General features: G+C 32.6%; 1 protein-coding gene across 4 annotated transcripts in view; it reads left to right on the top strand.

The window, feature by feature from the left end:
* LOC114344042 (calcium/calmodulin-dependent protein kinase type II alpha chain) overlaps positions 1–23,355 on the top strand; it is a 712,828-nt gene that overhangs the window by 505,072 nt on the left and 184,401 nt on the right. The window lies entirely within an intron of this gene.

The raw sequence follows: 23,355 nt of genomic DNA, 5'->3' as shown, positions 1-23,355 counted from the left end.
CATCAGGTTCAACTACCTATCCAGCTTACAGTGCCCTATTAGCAGACCTACTGGCTTTTACTGTTTTACTATATTTGCTTCTGCTTATTAGATCTGCCGGCGAATGTTCTGCAATGAACTGTTTCGTCTATCTTTGTCCTGGTGTCTGGAATTCCAGAAATTTGCGAGCTACCCCTGGGTCCTTATGAGTGGGCTGATTCCATCTGAAGAAGATTTTTCCTCTTCCTGAACCTTCGTATGTAGGGAAGTTTCCTTTTAATTTACTAAAACGAGTTGTTACTGGCTTTTCCTATCGGGTTTTTGTTTTCCCTTCCTTGGATCGGAAAAGTTAACTTTCCCATTCTAAAAAAGGGTGACATTTGGAGTTTCTAAAGTTATTCTCGAGATTCAGAATCCATTGAGAAGAGTCATAAAACTTCTTTGTCTGAAGGTTTGCTACCCTATATTGTTCATAGATGTGTACTCAGTCCATGGTTACGTATCATGATACAATAACTGAAGAAATGACATGGAGTCGGTGGGCGGGGCCTACGTAGCTACGTCACTCTGTGAGTAAGCATTAAATTCAGTGTTGTCGTATAGTAAACGGTGTTTATTTTTTTGTTTAAGGTGAATTTTACTTACCATTTGTTAAACTTTTATTAAAAATGAGGTGTGCCGTGTTTGGTTGTAATGTGGACAATTAATCACAAGGTTTCGATTCGAATATCAAGTTTTTTAGTTTCCCAAAAGACAAAAAAGTGCGATGTGTTTAAAAACAATTATGTAAACGTAAACGTACAGACAATTTTAGCGTTAACAACGCTCGTATCTGTTACAACACATTGTAACAGCGACGATTATGAACGCAATCTGAAACACGAGCTGCTTGGATATTCTCCTAAAAATTTTCAATGCCTTAAAAAAAAGCTATTCCATCCCAAAATTTAGCCAAAGCGGGAAAAGGCAAAGTGGATTCTGGTAGAGAGCAACTAACTATTTTTAATGGGAAATAAGTCACAATTTTACTAAAAAATGATTTTATTAACGTTTCGACGTCCAAATCGGATGCCGTTGTCAAAATACAAAAAATATTAATGAATTAAACAAAAATGTTGTTGCTTAGTAAAAAATTCTTCTAATAATTAATTTAATCTGACTCATTTATATCGGCAATTCATACATATTATACATTTTAAAGTAGAAGACTTTAAAATGATATTGCCAATTGTTCATTCGAGAACATGAAATCAACCCCAACTCAAGAATATCCGTCACAAAAAAAAAATCATAGCATGTGATCTGTCTTTAAAAATACAACCACATGCAACGGTGACAGTAAAATTCTCCCGTTAGAGATTCCATAGTAAATCACTAGGGAAAACCAGGAAAAAACCTCGTGATACCATCCCGACATCGTCAGTATTAGGTCTTACTTTAGTTTACTCTCAGAACTAATACCAGATTCTAATATAATACTTACGATAATAATAGTAAGACCTAATACTTACGATGTCGTGATAGTATTACGAGGTTTTTTCCTGGTTTCCACTCGTGATTTACTATGGAATGTCTAATGCGAAAATTTTACTGTCACCGTGGCATGTGGTCATGTGGTTGTATTTTTAAAGACAGATCACATGCTATGGTTTTTTGTGACGGATATTCTTGAGTTGGGGTTGATTTCATGTAATCGAATGAACAATTGGCAATATCATTTTAAAGTCTTCTACTTTAAAATGTATAATATATTATGTCTGAATTGCCGATATAAATTAGTCAGATTAAATAAATTATTAGAAGAATTTTTTACTAAGCAACAACATTTTTGTTTAATTCATTAATATTTTTTGTATTTTGAGAACGGCATCCGATTTGGACGTCGAAACGTTAATAAAATCATTTTTTTGGTAAAATCGTGGCTTATTTCCCATTAAAAATAGTTAATTACAAAAATGCCACAAACAAATAGCTTCAGAACAACAGTAGAGAGCAACGCTGTGTATTATACAGTAAAATATATACCTAATGAGACGTATCTTGCCTAATAATAAAAAATCATGTTTGTAATTGATTTCTATTATTAGATTATGTTCTCAATAATTATATTTAATCATACTAAACAAAACAGCACTTCTCGAAAATTTCACAACTGATATTAAAAGCTAAAATCCCCAAATCATAATGGCAATGCATTCGAAATGTAAAGAATCTACTCACAACGTGACGTCATGCGCGACCTGAACGAAATTAGGAACGCTGCGTGTCGTATCTTGGGTTATTGTATCATGGTTACCTATCCTTAGTTTATTAAGGATCCTTTTAGAGTTTAAGACGTTCTCATCTTCACCCTGTACGAAGAGAGTGCATGAGTGCGGCTTGGGTATATCTTTCTCCTCCAAATCCATGAGGGATGTACCCTCCCAAGGCCTAAGGGTTGGAAGCACCTCCTTTAGCCACCTTTCACTTTAGCTAACTATGTCACCCACACAGTTTAAGTTTTAGGAAACCCGACCTCTGGGTAGGTACTTTTCAGGAAGCGAACCTAAGGTTCTGCTTGCGGAATTTCTTCATAAGCCACCAATACGACTTTTTGTACTGCATTAAGCTTACCCACATCAATATTGGCTTCTATGAATCCTGTTAGTATTGCCGCAACCTTAACAAAGCGTTAGCTTCGCTGTAAGTCACACCCTTGGTTCTTGACTTTGGTCTTTTTGGACCTTTGGCCTTCTGAGTTTGTTTTGGTTAACATTGCAGTTTCAAGCTATTATCGGTTTACAAGTTGTATACTTAAAAATCGTCAGTGAAGTTTGGCTGTCAGAAAAATATTGATTAATTTGCAAAGTCCATACATGGACTACAAAGTCCATGCAAACGAAAATCCATTTTTTAATTCTAAGGTTATGACTAAAAAGGTTTATTTAGTCTTAAATGAGATAAATGAATAAAGTATTTATTATATTTTGTCTTTTATACTAGAATAATTATCTACCTAGTTAACTGGTACTGCGTTGGACTATGAATAATGTTTAAAGTGATAGATAGATTTGCCTCAATTTAGTTACTGAAAGTGCAAAAAATAACGTATATACCGCGCTACTAAAGTGCTTGAATCTGTTAATCAGTCGTTGCTTTGCTTTTGAGCCCCTCGTGACAAACTGTGTTCGTGGGATTAAACTAGTCACTTCAGTGTCTACTATTAATTTCTTGTAGTGAGTTCATGAAATTTAAACTACTAGTATAAACCACGGGCTTCTTTACTCACCAGTCCAAGGATACTTTGAAATTTATAATTGATGGATTCGACCGTTACTTGATGGAAGTTCATTTTATCTAACAATAAAAAACTGAAAACGTTTGTTTTCTATACTTCCACAAAATTTATTATATCTAAGTGACTACAGCTGTTTCGGCGGAGTGCCTTTCTCAAGTAATATAGTTTACAATGTGTTTGCCTTTTTAATCTTCAACTGAAGAGGTTGAGGAGTGGGGAGCTGTTTGTCTCGAGTTGGTCATTCAGAATTATATCTGTATTTTTCAGTTTATTAATTTCCATAGATTCTAAAAAAGATAGCTTAAGGTCTTTATTTTGAATATGTAGAATTTTAAACTCTTCATTGAAAGAATGATTATGATCTAGAAGGTGAAGTGCGTATGTAGAAGTGTCTGTTTTTCTATTGTTGAATGCCCTTTTGTGTTCTGCTATCCGTTTGTCAAAAGTTCTGCCAGTTTGACCGATGTACGTTTTCGGACAGTCACCACAAGTTAGTTTGTACACACCACTCTGTAGTTGCTTTCTCTTTCGGCTTTTATTGTTCTTAATATATTTGCTTAAGTTGTTGTTAGTTCTGAAAGCTGGTGTTATTCCTTTCTTTTTTATGTATCTGGCTATTGTTGTTGTTATCTTGCCAGTATATGTGAGAGAGCAGAAGGTACTGGGTTCTTTCTGTGGTGGTGGATACACTAATTTCAGGGCTTTCTTATGGAGTTTTTGGTTTAAAATTTTGTTAACTGTTTGTTCGTTATAGCCGTTGTTTACTGCTATTTGTTTAATGATGTTTAGTTCTATTTCGAAGTTATTTTTTGTCATGGGAATTTCTGTCAGTCTATGTATCATGCTATGGTAGGCTGCTAATTTGTGTTGTGTAGGATATTGAATTCAATAATCAAATATACACAAACAACAGTGCAGGACTTATTATGGGTAATCCTCTAAGCCCATTGCTATCAGATATATTTATGAACCAACTTGAAACAACAATTTCTAATCATCCCGTATTTAAACAGTTCTTATATTGGTGGAGATACGTGGATGATATACTAGTATGCTTTACAGGAACTAACAGACAACTTGACCAATTTCTATCATATATTAATTCACTTCATAATAATATTGAGTTTACAGTAGAAACAGAACAGAATAACTCTATAAACTTTCTAGATGTAACGATTTCCAGACTACACAACAAACATGAGTTCTCCATATATCATAAACCTACCCATACTGACACAACTATACACAATTCATCATCCCATCCTACACAACACAAATTAGCAGCCTACCATAGCATGATACATAGACTGACAGAAATTCCCATGACAAAAAATAACTTCGAAATAGAACTAAACATCATTAAACAAATAGCAGTAAACAACGGCTATAACGAACAAACAGTTAACAAAATTTTAAACCAAAAACTCCATAAGAAAGCCCTGAAATTAGTGTATCCACCACCACAGAAAGAACCCAGTACCTTCTGCTCTCTCACATATACTGGCAAGATAACAACAACAATAGCCAGATACATAAAAAAGAAAGGAATAACACCAGCTTTCAGAACTAACAACAACTTAAGCAAATATATTAAGAACAATAAAAGCCGAAAGAGAAAGCAACTACAGAGTGGTGTGTACAAACTAACTTGTGGTGACTGTCCGAAAACGTACATCGGTCAAACTGGCAGAACTTTTGACAAACGGATAGCAGAACACAAAAGGGCATTCAACAATAGAAAAACAGACACTTCTACATACGCACTTCACCTTCTAGATCATAATCATTCTTTCAATGAAGAGTTTAAAATTCTACATATTCAAAATAAAGGCCTTAAGCTATCTTTTTTAGAATCTATGGAAATTAATAAACTGAAAAATACAGATATAATTCTGAATGACCAACTCGAGACAAACAGCTCCCCACTCCTCAACCTCTTCAGTTGAAGATTAAAAAGGCAAACACATTGTAAACTATATTACTTGAGAAAGGCACTCCGCCGAAACAGCTGTAGTCACTTAGATATAATAAATTTTGTGGAAGTATAGAAAACAAACGTTTTCAGTTTTTTATTGTTAGATTGAAATTTATATTTTCTACACCAAAAAAACAGTTTGAAATTTATTAAATATCCGAATTATTAATCACCTAATACTATTTATTATATGATGCTGTTTACGAATTATATGAAATACTTTTTAGTGTTTTTAACAAGAATTAAAGCAATTAATCCTATAAAATAACAATAAAAAATTATTTTATACAATTAATAAATAAATTTGCGGTATTTGATGCATTTTATTTTTTAATTAAAATTAAAATTATATTTTGGAAGAACGTTAGCTACGATACCACTAATATAATAATGTTTTATTGGATATCAAAATTTTTCCTTGCCTCAAAGAGTATTTTATAAATTTCTTTGTATACAGTTTGATCATATTTTTGCAGTATTTCTGGAAATTGTGTCCTTATGTCCTAAAAAGGACATGATGAGCCCAAATTCAGACATAATATGTAGCTATTACTCTAAGAACTTTCTCCCTTATTCGCTGAATCCTCTTCGTGTATATACAGAGTGGCCCAATTAAAACGGTCTACTTAAAATATCTCCAATAGAAGAGGTGTTTTAGGGACAACTCTAGACATGTCGGTTTTGCTTTCAAAGAATATTCAATACAAAGTTGGTTCCCATGGTAGGTACATCATTTTAAAGGTTTGATTCCTTTTCTAAACATATTGAATTTTTTTTGTCCTGTTCTAAAACCAATTTAACCAAATGTTAAATTGGGAAAAACTGGTTGATTTTTGAACACCGAATGATATAAAATTTGTTTTACAATATTATTTTATTTCGATTTAGAGCCTTCATGAAAAGTTCTAATTTATTTCCCAACACAGCCAACATCATCCAGTAATAATAGAAATAGGGACGCAAATCCCCTTAATCAGATCTATCCCACATCCAAGATGAACTTTTAAAATGAAATGCTTTCTCTCCTTACCTGGATAAATGCCTAGTATGGACAACATCAAAAACAAAGCAGATTTGTTGGTGTTAGAGGATATCGCAAAGAATATGTTCCTGGCTGGTCACAAAATAAAGAGGAATTGTACCAGAGCCTTTTTGAAACTTGTGATGAAGAAATAGCGAATAAATCACACGCCGCTAGAAGCCAAAATAGTGGAAAGCTTAACTTTCTGATATTAATCAAGCAAACGCAAAGCAAAAAAAAATGGCAAATGCGAGCCGTAAAGTCAGACATCGTAATGTCACATAGTAAATACATCCAGGGCACAAAAAGAGAAATCACACACAGTCTACTTCAAGATAAATCTGATTCCCACCCCTTCTCCAGCGAAGACATATCAGAGGATCTTAAAGACGTTAAACTTGAAAAATTACCAAGATCTGATGATATAGAAACTGCTAGAGAGGCTAATATTTAATAGAATCATCCCAGAAATATATGAAGAAGGCTTACTATTTCGGAGGCATTTATTGATCTTACAACGTCTTACGATCGAGTATGTAGAGAGGTTCATATTATGTACAAAGTTTCCATGTGATCCCCTGTTAAGCAATTGCTGTATTGCATATAACGAATAACGACCGAATGTTTAAAGTAGTGATGGGCACTGATATTAACTCACCAAAGAAACTTAAGAATGGCCTACCACAAGGATCAGTGTTTTTTCCACTGTGATTTAGATTATGCTTAGCAAATATTCCGGAAACACAATCAAGAAAGGTCGGATACGCCGACGACTGGGTTCTTACAACCGGATGCAGAACACTAGAAATGTCTGACATATTCTTAATGCAGACCTGAGAGCCAATTATTTCCGCTCAAGTAAAGACTACAACCAAATACTTCAAAAACAGAAGATAGTTGCTACCACCTGACGAATAAACTTTTCAGAAGATAACTCAATATACCTTTGGAACATGCTACTCTTACCATACGAATATCATAAACAATGAAAAACTGCCAAACCACCAATATATTGAGAGGATGCCGGAAGTACCCGACTCCGTTCTAGAAAACCACCAATAAAAACAGCATGAATAATTCACCAGGCTTTACTTATAACGAGCACCTTTTCACAATAATGAACTGCTTGTAACAATAAGAACATGCCCTGCATTAACCAAAAGAAACCAGAGTTTGATATTCCACGGAAATCAAAATTAATTGCCAACTCCTTAATGTGTGGAGTGTCAACCAAACCATCGAGCACATTATTCAATTGGTTCATACAATATCTAATAATAGTCCGTTCTTTAACGGTAAAATATTGCAAAACCTCTAAATTTTAAAGAACCGCTTGGATTGACATGAAATTTGGCATACACATAGTTAACAGGTCAAAGAAAAAAAGTGATATTGTGCCGATATGTGCTTTTGCCCTGGGGGTGGTTTTCACCCCCTCTTGGGGGTGAAAAAATATTCGTCCAAAGAAAGTCAGGAAATGGATAAACTGGCTAATTTTAAGTAACTTTTGTTCTATAGAGTTTTTCACTAAGTCAATACTTTTCGAGTTATTTAGCAGTGAATATGTTCATTTTTTCAACAAAATGACCACGCTTTTAGACGGTTTTTCGTAAATAACTCAAATAGTAAGTATTTTGTTAAAAAAACATTCTTAGCAAAAATATAGCCTGTAAAAAATTTTTAAAAAAATGGTGTATATATCACGTCTCTACAGCTAGTAGAAGCAGAGTTATAGCTAATTAAAAATAGGTTCATATTCGTCAAATTCCAAATGGAATACTGTAACGTGAAATATCCAAAAATGAAGCACATTTCGGGGAAAACTCATTACAACTTATTTAAAGTGTTTAACAAAAGTTTCATTTTTGTTTTATAAAAAAAAATTCTAGCATCAAAATTAAACAAGTTACGCTCAAAATAAAGTTAGTCCCTTTTGGTTTTGGTAAAAAAATCGAGAAAATCACCCCCTAATTAGTATCTTAAATGAACTTAATCGTTACGACTTCACAAGTTTCTTGACTCGTGTTTATATTGTTTATATGATCTGTAAGTTTCATCGTAATATTACATATATTATATAATTTCATTGTAATAATGTCCTTATTATTGAAAGGGCTGTAGTTAAAATGGGTTGAACGAATCACTGATCACGAATGTATGCAAATTTAGAAACACCAAATCTCAATCAATTTTTGTCTAACAGAAAAACAAAAAAATACATGGTATTCAGAAAAGCAAATCTGACTTTTTTGTTTTTCGAGATTTTTGGTATCTCTAACAAGTTATTTTGAAAAAAAGGATATCTTTCAAAATTTAAATTTTTAAAAATTTCACTTTGAAACCAAATTTTTTCAAAAATAAGCACTTTAAATTGACAAAACTTACAGATCATATAAACACAACATAAGTAAAATAATTTGTGGAGCGGTAACGATTAATTTTATTTAAGTTGCTAATTAGGGGGTGGTCTTCCCGATTTTTTTTTGCAAAAACAAAAGGGACCAACTTTATTTTGAGCGTAACTTGCTTAAATTTAATGCTAGAAACTTTTTGTAAAAATAGAAATAAAGATTTTTTTAAACACTCTAAAAAAGTTATAATGGGTTTTTTTTTTCAAAAAGTGCTTAATTTTTTGGATATTTCACGTCAAAATATTCTATTTGAAATTTGGTGAATATGAATCTATTTTTCATTGGCTATAACTCTGGTTCTACGAGATCCAGAGACCTAACGTGTACACCATTTTTTTACTTTTTTATTGGCTATATTTTTGCTAAGAACATTTTTTTCGACAAAATACTTACTTTTTGAGTTATTTGCGAAAAACCGTCTAAAAATGTAGTTATTTTGTTGAAAATTGAACATATTCACTCGCAAATAACTCGAAAAGTGTTGACTTAGCGAAAAAGCTCTATAGAACAAAAGTTACTTAAAATTAGTCAGTCGTCAGTTTACCCATTTCCGGACTTATTTTGGACATATATTTTTTCACCCCCACATCGGCACAATATCACTTTTTTTCTTTGACATGTAAGCTATACGTATGCCAAATTTCATGTCAATCCAAGCGGTTCTTTAAAATTTAGAGCAAAAACCGTGAAAGAATGGACTATAATAGTAGCCCTAAAAAATTCTTGCATGTAACTTCAGAATCAATACAATATAATATTTAATTGCCATACGATAAATAAAAAATGAATTTATTTTTTCGATCCATTTAGCATTTTCAACAAGGTTTTGAAGTTATTTTTAAAGCAGAATAAAAAATTATACATTGCTGTAAAGAAAAATAATTTTAAAATTATGTGCCACTCAACTTCCCCCATTTAGAATATTTGAAGAGTTTGTCACTTTGGCACCCCGTTTTGATATCCTTTTGCAAAATCGACCTATTTCTTGAGTGCCTGGGTAACGGACTTTTATTAAAAATATTTCAGGTAGACTGTTCTAATTGGGTACCTATATAATCAGTAGAAATATTCTCTCCTTTTATCTCAACCCCGTCTTCTCGTTATCCCTTCATTCCCCTGTTAATCGTTAATCTTACAACATATTACGTTATATAATTTTATAAAATATCTGGTATAAAGCGAAATTTTTTACTTTCAAATGCACGTGTCGAATTTTTGTAAACATTCAGTTACAAAATAAATTTGAAATGCATCAAATACTACACTTTTAAAACAATATCCTAACATCCAAATGTCATTCAATAAACAAAATATATTTTTCATATTGTAATTAACGAACTAAAACTATTAACAATTATTTCACAACAAATATAAACTGTAGCCCCATCCCCCATGTGTATTATACTCAATCATTCATTCACATACCACTGGTTTATTTAAATTTTTGAGTGTAACGTTTAGATCATCGTTATTCAAATGTGTTTTGAAGCTTATTCCTTATTTTTTATTGGAAATATTTATTAAAATTCCACGAATACCTACTACTCTTCGCTTGGCCAAATTATTATTAATAATATGTGTTTTTAATTAGAACTTTATATCACTGCTAACATTATATTGCTGTTTCGTGTTTTATTGTACAAAAAAAGAATGTGTGTGTACTTTGTACGCGCGTAAGAAGTTATAGTTCTATTATTAGTCTAGTAAAATAAAATTACACTACATGTAAATCAAAATGTAAATTCGTACAGATTGAAACAAATTTTATATCAAAGTTTAGGTGGGTACAAAAGATATTTTCAAGAAAGTATCCAAATCATACAAGGGGATCATTGTTTAAATAATTAAAAAGGGGTCATTTTTGCAAAAAATTACTTTTTTAACTGCTGAGGTCATCCAATTACTAATGAAGGTATATAGGATTGTTTTCTTTAAAGTTGAAGGGTAAATCTTTCACGTAAGACTTACTAAATTAAATTTGGCCCCCTATTTATTTGAATAATTATACATAAAACTTTAAAAACAAATTTACAAAAAATTGTTTTTCGCGTTTTAAATAAGCACTATAAAATATCTTATTTTAAAAGATAAGTTGCGCTATGTTATCAGTATTAACCAAAAAAAATTGGTGCAAAAATATTTAATATTTTTTGAGATATTGAATTTGTTTATTAAATATTACTCTATTTTCAATTGCAAAGACGCGGTTGTTGCTAAAGAAATATTAACCTGTATTAAATCTTATTATTTTTATTTTTATGTATACTTTCGATAAATGTATTGATAAATTCAAATTTCAATTATTAAACTTCCCCCTAAAATGGCATTTGAAAATTATTCAAATTTGTTTATAATTTGTTTTTTTAATAGTGTCGCGGGGATTAAATATTTTGAAATGCCGTTTCGATAATTGGGTTCCTGGAAATTTTTCACTAATTAACAAATTTTTTTGTCTTTTTTTCCTCTTCTTTTTTTTTTTCTTGGAATTATATTACTACGGGCCTTTTTGGGTTAAGTTTCATTAAGAATATCGAATCTCTAAGTTGTAGATTCTAGACCTAAAAATACGAAGATTGGTCTAAAATCACTTAAATAGAATGTTAATACTTACTGAGTTACAGGGTGTTTTATTTAAATATTTTTACTTTCAAACTTTTTGACGTATCCTTATCATACTTGACAAAAAGTGTGAGTACTATACAGTCTACTAAATTGTGATAAATAAAAGTTTCTAGCTACCACCAGAGGCGTACGACAGGGGACAGTTAATGGTTGACCCTTCCCAAATTCTACGCCACTGAGGGAATTACTATTTTAGCGAAATTTTTCGATTCTCTAATACTTTCTATGTAAATAATATACTCCTTACTGGTAACGATTAAGTCATTAGTTTTCGAGATATTGGACCTTAAAAATGAAACGGCATAGTTATTTTGATTCATCCATTCATTCATTTTAAACTTACAATATCTCTCAAAATGATTACTTTATCGATACCAATAAAGTTATTTACATACAAAGTATTTGAGAATCGAAAAATTTCGCTACAATAGTAATTCACTCAGTGGCGTAGAATTTGGAAAGGGTCAATCATACACTATCCCCTGTCGCACGCCTCTGGCACTAGCTAGAAACGTTTATTAATTACAATTTGGTAGGGTGTATAATAGCCACACTTTCTGCCAAGTATGATAAGGATACGTCAAATAGTTTTAAAGTACTTGGTAACAATAGTTTTTAAATTTTTAAATAAAACACCCTGTAACTCAGTAAGTAGCCACATTTTATTTAAGAGATTTTAGTTAAATCTTAATATTTTTAGGTCTAGAATATACAACTCAAAGATTCGACATTCTTAATAAAATTTAACCCTAAAAGGGCCCGTAGTAATATAACTCCAAGAAAAAAAGAAGAAGAAAAAACGACAAAAAATTTTTGTTAATTAGTAAAAAAATCCCAGGAACCCAATTATCGAAACGGCATTTCAAAATACTTAATCCTTGCGAAGTTATTAAAAAAATAAATTATAAACAAATATGAATAATTTTCAAATACCATTTTATGGGGGAGTTTAATTGAAATTTGAATTTATCAATACATTTATCAAAAACTTACATAAAAATAAAAATAATGAGATCTTAAGCAGGTGAATATTTCTTTGGCAACAACCGCGTTTTTGCAATTGAAAATATAGTAACATTTAATAAACAAATTCAATATCTCAAAAAATATTAAATATTTTTTGACCAATTTTTTTTGCCTAATACTGGTAACATATCGCAACTTAGTCTGTAAAATAAGATATTTTATAGTGCTTATTTAAATAAATAGGGGCTCAAATTTAATTTAGTAAGTCTTATGTGAAAGATTTACCCTTCAACTTTGCAGAAAAAAATCCCATAGACCTTCATTAATAAGTGAATTACCTCAGCAGTTAAAAAAGTATATTTTTTGCAAAAATGACCCCTTTTTAATTATTTAAACAATGATCTCCTTGTATGATTTGGATACTTTCTTGAAAATATCTTTTGTACCCACCTAAACTTTGATATAAAATTTGTTTTAACCTGTACGAATTTACATTTTGACTTTTTTTTTATTTTATTAGGCTATATATGATTTCAACGAAATAAAATACTTTAAACAGTTTATTTTTATTTTATTTAAATATTAAACTAATTTTAATACTTACCACTTTCCAAAAATTAAAAAAAAAAAAAGCAATTGTCCGCATTTGAACCCGGGACCTCTCGATCTGTAGTCGAATCAAAGACTCACGACTCCACGACCTCAATGTTTATACGGTTTCTCGGACACTATGACAAATCACGGTAACAAATAGACGAAGTGAAGTATAAATATAAAAATGTTTTAATAATACGTATTACCTACTCCCGAGGAAGACAAATCCAAAGACACAAAAATTATAAGAAATATATTTACTAAGAACATGAATATATATTCTTTCCACGCCTTTTTTATAGACACATTTATACACACAAATAATATAGACGTTAAGAGAGAGTATATTATATTCTTTAGATTTAACAACGAACTACATACTGTCTGTGTGCGCATGCGCGCAGAATAATAAAAACTCACTCCCAATTGCGCCTAAAGAAGTATAACTTCAAAAACGATAATGCTCAAACGCATTGAGTCTTACCCTATCCAACCCTGGACAGTTGAACAGAAGATCTTCCACCGTCTCGTCATCAGCCTGACAGAATCTGCAATTCGCACTTTTTGTCAGTCCTGTTTTGTTCATAATCCAGATCCCTGGTATTGTTCTTCAAAGGTTTACGTACAAGCCTTCAAATGTTTGAGACCCGTCTGTTAATATCAGTGGTTACGTTTTATCTGCTCTAGCCAGTCCGATATTGTTGTTTTGGTTATGCTTGTTGCTATGCCGACGATAGGTTCTAAGCCTAGGAATGTTTCTTTTGCTCCTTATACATAGTAGAATGCCGAACAATATGTCGCTAAAATAGCAAGGGCAAATCACCGCAAGGTTAGAAGTATTGGTTGACCGGAGTGCCATTATGGCACTCGATTCCGACAACACCTTCAATTTCGAAAAAATACAACGTTTTAAGTATCTGGGGGCCGTAATCACAGGTGACAACGATGTTACTGAAGAAATAAAAGACAGAATCCAATCAGCAAATCGCTGTCTATTCGCACTGGATAAGCTTATAAAATCAAAAAATCTTACAAGAAGTTCCAAGATCAAAATCTATAAATCCATCGTCAGACCTGTACTAACATATGGTTGCGAAACGTGGACCATGACCAAATCAAACGAAGAAAAGCTCAGACGTTTTGAACGAAAAATACACAGAAAAATTTTCGGACCTCACCACGACATTAACACAAACCAGTATAGGATCAGAAGCAACTTCGAATTAAAAGCACTCTACAATGACACTGATATTGTCCAAGAAATTAAATCACAGCGACTAAGATGGGCAGGCCACTTGCACACACTTCATAACGAGAGACTTGTAAGACTGGTATGGGAGAAGATTCCTACAGGCAAAAGACACTCGGACGTCCAAGAATGCGATGGAGAGATAACATCCAAGCAAATCTCCGGAAAATGAACATTCTATTTGACCCTAGGTTGATGGAAGCCCGAACAAATTGGAAGAAAGTTGCACAGTCAGCCAGGACCCACCCAGGGTTGTAGCGCTACGTGATGATGATGATGATACCGACAATACATTTATTAGTGTCTGTAAAAGTTCTGCTGATTCGCCAGTACCAAAGTGTCATCTACGTATCTTAGGATATTGATTACAATTCCGTTGATTTTTGTTCTATCTGGGCGTTAGTTCAGAGCTTCCTTAATCTAATAATATGTCCTGCATATACGTTAAAGATAAGCGGAGACTGAAGGAAATCCTTATATACTACTGGTTTTAAACTGAAATAATTGATATTACCATTTACAACACAAACTCAACCAGTATGGTTCCTGTATATTTTCCACCCCGTCCATCGCGCCTGGTGTCTTGTAGGATTTGAATCATTCTGTTCTGCTTTATACGTTCGAATGCCTTCCCATAATCAACAAAGCAAGCGGAGAGTTTTCTCCCCCGTCCATCGCGCCTGGTGTCTTGTAGGATTTGAATAATTCTGTTCTGCTTTATACGTTCGAATGCCTTCCCATAATCAACAAAGCAAGCGGAGAGTTTTCTTCGCACTTTGAAATATCTTACCACACATATTATCATTATCATGGCTTTCACTCCGGATGGAATGTTTGCCGCTCTTACTTAGAGCTCTCTGATTCGCTTATTCTGTGTGAATCACTTCGCATTCTTTTTGTGGTTTGCCAAAGTTTGTTGTATGACGTGGCTTTCGACGCAATTTTCTTCCACAGATTTCGATTTGTGCAAAGTTTCCTCCAGTTTCTCACTTTCAGGATTTTGATTTCCCTCATGACCTAGTCGTCCCATCTCTCTCTGGGTCTTCCCCTTGGTCTTTCAATTTCTGGCTCCCCTCTGATGACCTTCTTAATCAGTAGGTCGGTTTTTCTTCTCTCTATCTCTCCTAGCCATCAAAGTCTCTGTTCTTTACTAGATCTAACTATATCTTCTCCCTTCATCATGTTTCTAGTTCATAAAGCATTCTTGTTATCATTTCTCTGTTTTCCATTCTTATAGGACCCTAATTCTTCTAATGATTTTCCTTTCTTATTTTCTATTCTTATTTTTTGTTCATCTTCATCTGTGAGGCACATTGTCTTAGCTGCGTATGTAACTACCGGTCTGATTACAACTCTGTATGTTTTCAGTTTTTTATTGTATTTTTCTTCATTAGCCTATGATATCTCCAATATATTTTGTTGCCTGCTAATATTCGCTCCGTTACAACTTCACTTCTCTTATTTTTGCCATTCACAATTACTCCCATTCAAAGCTGGCAAAAACTCAAAGATAACATAATCGACGCTGCAACAGAATCACTTGGAGAGAGAAAAGTAACGAATACTCACATATTAAAGAAGAAAACCTCGTGGTTTAGAGAGGAAGTTAAGATAAAATGCGAAGAAAAGAAGAAAGCCTTTTTACAATACAGAACAAAACAAACACAACAGGCATATAACCACTACAAACGAATCAAAAACGAAACGAATACTTTAGTGAGGCAAATAAAAAGGAAGCACTGGCAGAGTTTCTCAAAACAGATGGAACACAAATAAAGGAGATGAACGAATTAATAAAAGCGAAACACATTCAGAAGGAAACATAGGCAGACTACTTCCGATCTCTATTTGCTAAAGGCGACGATAATGAACCACCAACATCTGAAGTTACGACAAATGAAGAAATAAACATCGAGGAGGGAGAGGTAAAGGAAGCATTAAGAAAATTAAAAAATAGAAAATCTCAAGGAGAGGACAGAATATCGAACGAACTCCTAAAGTACGGAGGACAAGATCTAACTAAACAACTATTAAAACTAATACAAAAAATAATAAACAAAACAGAATACCACAAGAATGGAGATCAAGCATCCTAATACCTCTCTTCAAAAAAGGAGACAAATCAGAACCAGAGAAGGGATTAACTTATTAAACACAACATTAAAATTAACAACAAAAAAGATAACAAACAAATTGAATGAAATTATAACATTAGCAGAAGAACAACAAGGTTTTAGGTCGGGAAGGTCATGCACTGACGCTATATTTATAATGAGACAAGTTCAAGACAAATCGTTGGAATACAACAAACCGGCATATTTATGTTTCGTGGACCTTAAGAAAGCATTTGACAGGGTCACATTAAAGGACGTTATCCACTTGTTATACTCGAGAGAGGTACCTCTGGGAATAATTAAAACGATAGAAAACATCTACCAGAACAACACAATAAAAGTAAAAGTGGAAGATGAACTAACTGGCCCAATTGAAGCCGGCAATGGGATAAGACAGGGGGATTCCTTGAGTCGTTTATTGTTCAACCTGATCATGGACGAAATAATAAAAAAAGTAAAAACTAAAAAAGGATACCAAATGGGAGAAAAACAACTTAAAATAATCTGCTATGCGGACGATGCAATACTAATATCTCAAAGTGAAGATGGTTTACAACGTATGCTGCACCAATTCAACATAATCGCCAGAAAATTTAACATGTTAATTTCCTCAAAAAAGACAAAATGCATGGTTATAACAACAGATCCAATAAGATGTAAATTGGAGCTGAAAGGTCAAATAATAGAACAAGTGATGGAGTTTAAATACCTAGGCATCACACTATCTAGCCACGGAAGGCTCAAAACAGAAGTGGAAGATCAAGTGAATAGGGCAAACAGAGCCTCAGGTTGCCTGAATGACACAATATGGAGAAATAAAAATATCGGAAAAGAAATGAAAGGCAGAATTTACAACACAGTCATCAGACCAATAATGACATACGCGGCAGAAACACGACCCGACACAGAGAGGACAAAAAGATGGCTCGAAACAGCGGAGATGAAAACCCTTCGAAAAATCGATGATGAGACTCTATGGGACAGAGCTAGAATAGAAGTGTATATATACGACGGAGATGCAAGGTAGATAACATTAATAACTGGGTAAGAAACAGAAGAATAGAATGGAATTACCACATAAGCCGAATGACAACAAATAGGGTAGTCAGGACATCGAGAGACGGTTCGCCAATAGGAAGACGATCAGTGCGAAGACCACGAAAACGATGGAACGACAACTTACTAGAGGCACATTGAAAAAACAGACAGGGTCATGTCTATACAAAAAGAAGAAGAAGAAGAGAAGAAGAGACAATTACTCCCAAATATTTAAATTGTTGAACTCTTTCAAAAGTGTAGTTTTCTGTCTTAGTTTCTCTCGTCTTGTTATCTTCTCTTCTAAAGCAGAGTAGATATTTTGTTTTTCCTCGGTAATTTCTAGATTTTTCCTCTTTGTCATGCTTCATTTGCTAGGGCTTCATATATGATTGTATAATATTATGTCCTCCCACACATGTACAATCATATAAATCGGTTATTCTAGAGAATATTTTAAATAATAACAAGAATTCCTGATGCGACCTCATTAAAAATACAAGTTGTTAAAATTCCTACAGAACAATCTTACAATTTTGACGTCCTTTCTTTAATATCCACCAACTTGTTTACGACAATATATGTAAAAGTGACGAAATAATTACTGAAAACTTGGAACTCAATAAGTTCCTTTACAGCTAATTACCACATATTTATTAAACGTTATGGATCTTTTGGGAAATGCAACAGAGCAAGCCGCCATCATTTCCAAGATCTCGTTACGTTCTAATGGCATCTTACTTAGTTTAATGAGAATAGTTTGCTTGTAAATGCACCACTAAACAATGACGTCGAGTACATTCTCAATTAATAAACAATTAGGTTCTCGCAAATGGATGGTCTTTTAGTGGGAATTTTCCTGGAGTATCAAAAGCTAGAACATGTGCTATTTCCATTAGAAAATCAATGAAAACTTGTCCGAGTATAACCTATATGACCCGCTTGGAAATGTATTGGAGACAGTGGTAGAGAATTAAATGTCATTATATTACAAATCATTTTTTATTTCCACATAAACATGAGCATAATATTTGTAGTAGATTAATAAGAAAATAATAATGACCACAACTACAGAGGAAATTAGGTAAGAAGATACTCTCAGTAACTTTTTATTTACTGCACTAATATTATGAATGATCTGTTGAATTAAGATAAGGCCCTCGGTCCTCGGCGCAAACTTTTGTTAGTCAGAAATGTCCCATAAGCATTGATTTGAAGAGGCTTTCGATCGAGTCAATCTGGAACAAATGTGTAAATTTTTAAGACACTTTTAAGGAAGGGTACAAAGCTAGACTAGAACCCGAGGGAGTGATCACAGGAGAAATAGTTGTTGAAAGAGGTGATAAACAAGGTTGCATCTTGTCTCCTACGTTATTCCTAATCTTAGTAGGTTGGATTATGAGGAAAGTAACAGATGCTTGGACAGGCATTATATGGAACCTTTTTAATCAGCTTTAAGATCTTGAGTTTGCTGACGTCGTCTGTCAGTCTGCCTGTTAACAGAAAACAGAACTCATATGTAAACAAAAATCCTTAAGCCAACATAGTACTCTGACATTATTGGTCTCCAGATAAGTGCAGAGAAGCCAAAATCTTAAAAAAGATAACCCGCAAATTAACAAAATAAAAATAAACGTCAAGAAACTGAAGAAGTAGAGAAAGTCACTTATTTGGGATCAATCATGAAAAGAAATGGAGGATGCACGAAAGACATACAAGCAAGAATAACGAAGGCACAATTCGCCTTCAATGTGTTCAATTCAAAAAATAAAATCTGGGGAACAAGTGAAATATCAGAAGAAACAAAAATCAATACCTGTGTCAAAAGCAGGATAACGTGAGGCGGTATAGTCCCGCTATCGTCTCTAGTGACCTGCTTGCTCAAGCACCGACACCCTGCTATTAGCCCGATCAAAGAACAATCTGACCCCCAAAAAAAATAAAGGAAGGATGAAAATTTGGGAATAGGTAGTTGAAATTGTCTATTATTATATAAGAAAAAGTACATGTCCTCCATTTTACAAAAATGGAGGGGAATACCCCCTCTCGAAGGTGAAAAATATACATTCAAAATAAGACCGGAATTGGATAAAATGACTAATTCTAAACATCTTTTGTTCTATAGAATTTTTTCGCTAAGTCAATACTTTTCGAGTTATTTGCTAGCGAATATGTTCATTTTTAACAAAAAAAAAACATGTTTTGGACGGTTTTTCGCAGATAACTCAAAAAGTAAATATTTTATTGAAAAAATATTCCTAGCAAAAATATAGCTTATAAAAAATTGAAAAAAATGGTGTATGCATGAGGTCTGTAGACCCAGTAGAAGCAGAGGTGCAGCTAATAAAAAGTAGGTTCTTCTTCGTCAAATTCCAAATCGAATATTTCAATGTGAAATAACCCAAAAATGGAGTACTTTTCTGGGAAAATTCATTTTAATTTTTTTTGAAGTGTTTAAAAAAAGGTTTAATTTTGTTTTTTAAAAAACTTCTAACGTAAGTGAGTTACGCTCAAAGTATTGTTGGTCAATTTTATTTTTTGGTAAAAAAAATCGCGAAAATCACCCCCTAATTAGCATCACAAATAAGTTTTATCATTACCACTTCACAAGTTACTTTGCTTATGTATTATTTATATATGTAAGTTTCATCGGTTCAAAGTGCTCATTTTTGAAAAAGCTGTAGTTAAAATGACTTGAACGAGTAACTAATCATGAGTTTTGGCAAATTTTGAACAGCCATAGCATAACCAATTTTTTCGAAATAACCAAAGCGAAACGAAAATGTTATTACTCTTTGAGGTTTTTGGTATTACTAATAATTTTTAAGTTAATTCCATAAAGAATTCCATTTTTTTCCAAAATTAAAAAAATGTTTTATTTTAAACCCATTTTTTTTTTTCAAAAATGAGCACTTTAAACCAATGAAACTTATAGATAATATAAACAATACATAAGTAAAGTAACTTGTGAAGCGGTAACGATTAATTTTATTTGGGAAGCTAATTTGGGGGTGATTTTCGCGAATTTTTTAGCAGAAAATAAAAAGACGAGCAATATTTTGAGCATAACACACTTACTTTTAATGTTGAAAGTTTTTTTAAAAAACAAAATAAACCTTTTTTACACACTTTAAAAAAGTTGTAATGAATTTTCCCCGAAAAGAGCTTCGTTTTTGGATTATTTCAATTTGAAATATTCGATTTGTAATTTGACGAAGAAGAGCCTACTTTTCATTAGTCACAACTTTGCTTCTACTGGGTCTACAGACCTTATGCATACAACATTTTTTTCAGTTTTTTTAAAAGTTATATTTTTGCTAAGAATATTTTTTTCGCTAAAATACTTACTTTTTGAGTTATCTGCGAAAAACCGTCCAAAAATATGTTTTTTTTTTTGTTAAAAATGAACATATTCACTCGCAAATAACTCGAAAAATATTAACTTAGTGAAAAAACTCTGTAGAACAAAAGTTACTTAGAATTAGTAATTTTATACAATTTCGGACTTATTTTGAACGTATATTTTTTCACCCCCGAGAAAATATTCTTGTATTTCGTAATGTTTGTAAAATGGAGGGGATGTAGAATTGTAAACTTTTTCTTATATAATAATAGACAATTTCAACTATCTATTCCCAAATTTTCATCCTTCCTTTATTTTTTTGGAAGTTTTAGTAAAATTTTAATGATCGGGCTATATGGACTAGGCCCAATTCGGTGATTTCGCGCTCGAGTGTTTAGGAGCTCTTGTCCGTTTTTTTTTTTTTTTGGGTATTAGTTAGTATTTTTTTGTGGTTTACGCCGTTTTTTAATTTTTTTTTATTCTTCGATTGGTCTGTCTGATGTACCCTTTGTCGCAGTGCTCACACGGGATCTTGTATACTCCTTGATTAACCAATTTTGTTTTTGCGGATGGTAATATGGTTGAGATTTTCCTATCGGTGTTAAATAATTTTGTTTTCCTTAAAACTCTGCTGATTTTACCTCTCGTGCCCTTTATATGGGGCAGGATAGTTTTTCAAATTGATTTTTTTTTTCTATCGAATATCTGATTTTTTTTCGGAATTTTTGTGACTTTTCAATCGTAGACGTGGTGAAGACATTTTTTCTTGAAGCTGATTTAACTTTGTGCATTTATATTTAGTATACCCTGTGGTATGGATCATTTTTGCGTATAATTTCTAATAATAATAATAATATCGTATGGCATTTTTGCCGGGGAGATCCTTTCGGATAGTTCCAGCGCCATTTACATCTTTAACCCTGTTTTAAGTAACTAGTGCCGATGTACACTAGCCCAGGGGGACCGACGGCTTTACGTGCTCTCCGAGGCACGGTGAGACGGCTCGTGTCATTATTGGAAATGAAAATGGTTTGTCTTTGGCAGGGCTCGAACCCACGTCTACTGGCGTATGAGGCCAGCGTTTATGCCGTTACTCCACGGCCGCTCACATAATTTCTAATGATTCTTCTTTATAGAGCAGTGGTGAACAATAATCCGGTAGAATAAAAAACCAACTGGAAAAACTGTGCTATATGAAGGGCACAATGCAGAATTTTTTAACACTTTTTTAACACAAATATCGTGTTTTAATTGGACAGCAATTTCCGTTAATAGTAAAATTAATCTGGCATCCAATATGTGTTATTTAATATCAACCTTAATTTATTTAAATACTGTTTAAATCTATGAACATTTACAAATATAATAAACAATTTGTTTGTAATGTTCTAATCAATAACAGCACTAATTATAAAGTTCTAATTAAAAGCATTATTAAATCGTTTTGCAGATAATCTATATTTAATTAATTAAAATCACAAAAAGTTGTATATTCTTCAATATTTTTATAAATGGCAAACTTTTGGCAACTGGCAAAAAAGGTACAGCTTTTATTTTCATTAATAAAGCTTTGGCAATGTCTTGCTTTTGAAATATATTTTTAAATATCGCCCAAAATAATTGTACATAAACAATAATATACTTTAATTAAACAATGCAAAAATGTAAGTATTTAATAATTTTTTTACTATGTATTAATGTTATTTTGTTGAATTACGTTTCAAATTGGCCAAATAACTTTTGAGCTAATATTTGCTTTATTTGTGATGGTATTTGTAAATATTGTAATATATACATAATATGTGTAATAAACGACAGATGATACCTATATAAAAAATTCGAGATGGATTATGTGACAGGTGCCTTACAGTCAAGTACCGCGTTAGGCGCTAAATATAATCATTTAATATGTTTAATTTTGTTGATTTATTATCAACTATAGTATTATGTCAAACAAAGGTTAATTGCAAGTTCTCCAAATATAAAATATTATCATTACCAATATATTGAATATCTCTCTCTCTTTGTTTTCGTTTATTAGTCTCCTTTGAACTTCTGGTTCTTTTTTTCCATTCGTGTTTAATGCAAACCCAAGATGTGTGAAACTTTCAACAGTTTCAATATCGTCCTCTAATTCGACGACACATCCGTTTTCTCTAGCTCCTGAAGCATAAACCTGTACAATCTTGATTCTGATTTGTGAATTTAATTCTTACGTTCATGTATGTAACCCTGTCAGATACGCTATTAAATACACATAGTTTCAAAAGTTATGCATCACCCCTCTAATTCACGATGTTTACGCTTTTATAAATCCCACATATTTAATGGGTCTTTTTTATAAAAAATATACCTTTTTTGATTTTTTATTTTATTTGAATACCCATTTAATTTTGCCAAGGTGTAAACATTTGAAACATTTATTCTGGTGAAATTTTTGAAAACGTAATTAAAAATGAATCGTACTATAATTTCTGAGTTGGACCGTATAAGAATTATCGATTTAGTTAAAGAAGGCCATGCACAGCGGTTCGTGGCGGAAAAAGTATGTGTTTCTCGGAGTGATGTCTAGCGGATATGGAATAGGTTCCTGGAGATAAACTCGATACGAAATAGAGCTCGGTCTGGTAGATCCCGAATTACCAATGATCGACAGAATAGATATATCAAAATTTCCATCCGTAGAAATTCTTTTATGTCTGTACCAGCCATCCAAAGAGAATTCAGGCATGCTGCAGGAGTCAGAGTATCGTTGGCTACAATAAGAAG

The sequence above is a fragment of the Diabrotica virgifera genome, chromosome 7 (genome assembly GCF_917563875.1).
Source record: "Diabrotica virgifera virgifera chromosome 7, PGI_DIABVI_V3a".
Taxonomy (NCBI): domain Eukaryota; kingdom Metazoa; phylum Arthropoda; class Insecta; order Coleoptera; family Chrysomelidae; genus Diabrotica; species Diabrotica virgifera.
Note: the sequence above shows the minus strand (reverse complement) of the source record. Positions and strands in the feature narration are given on the sequence as shown.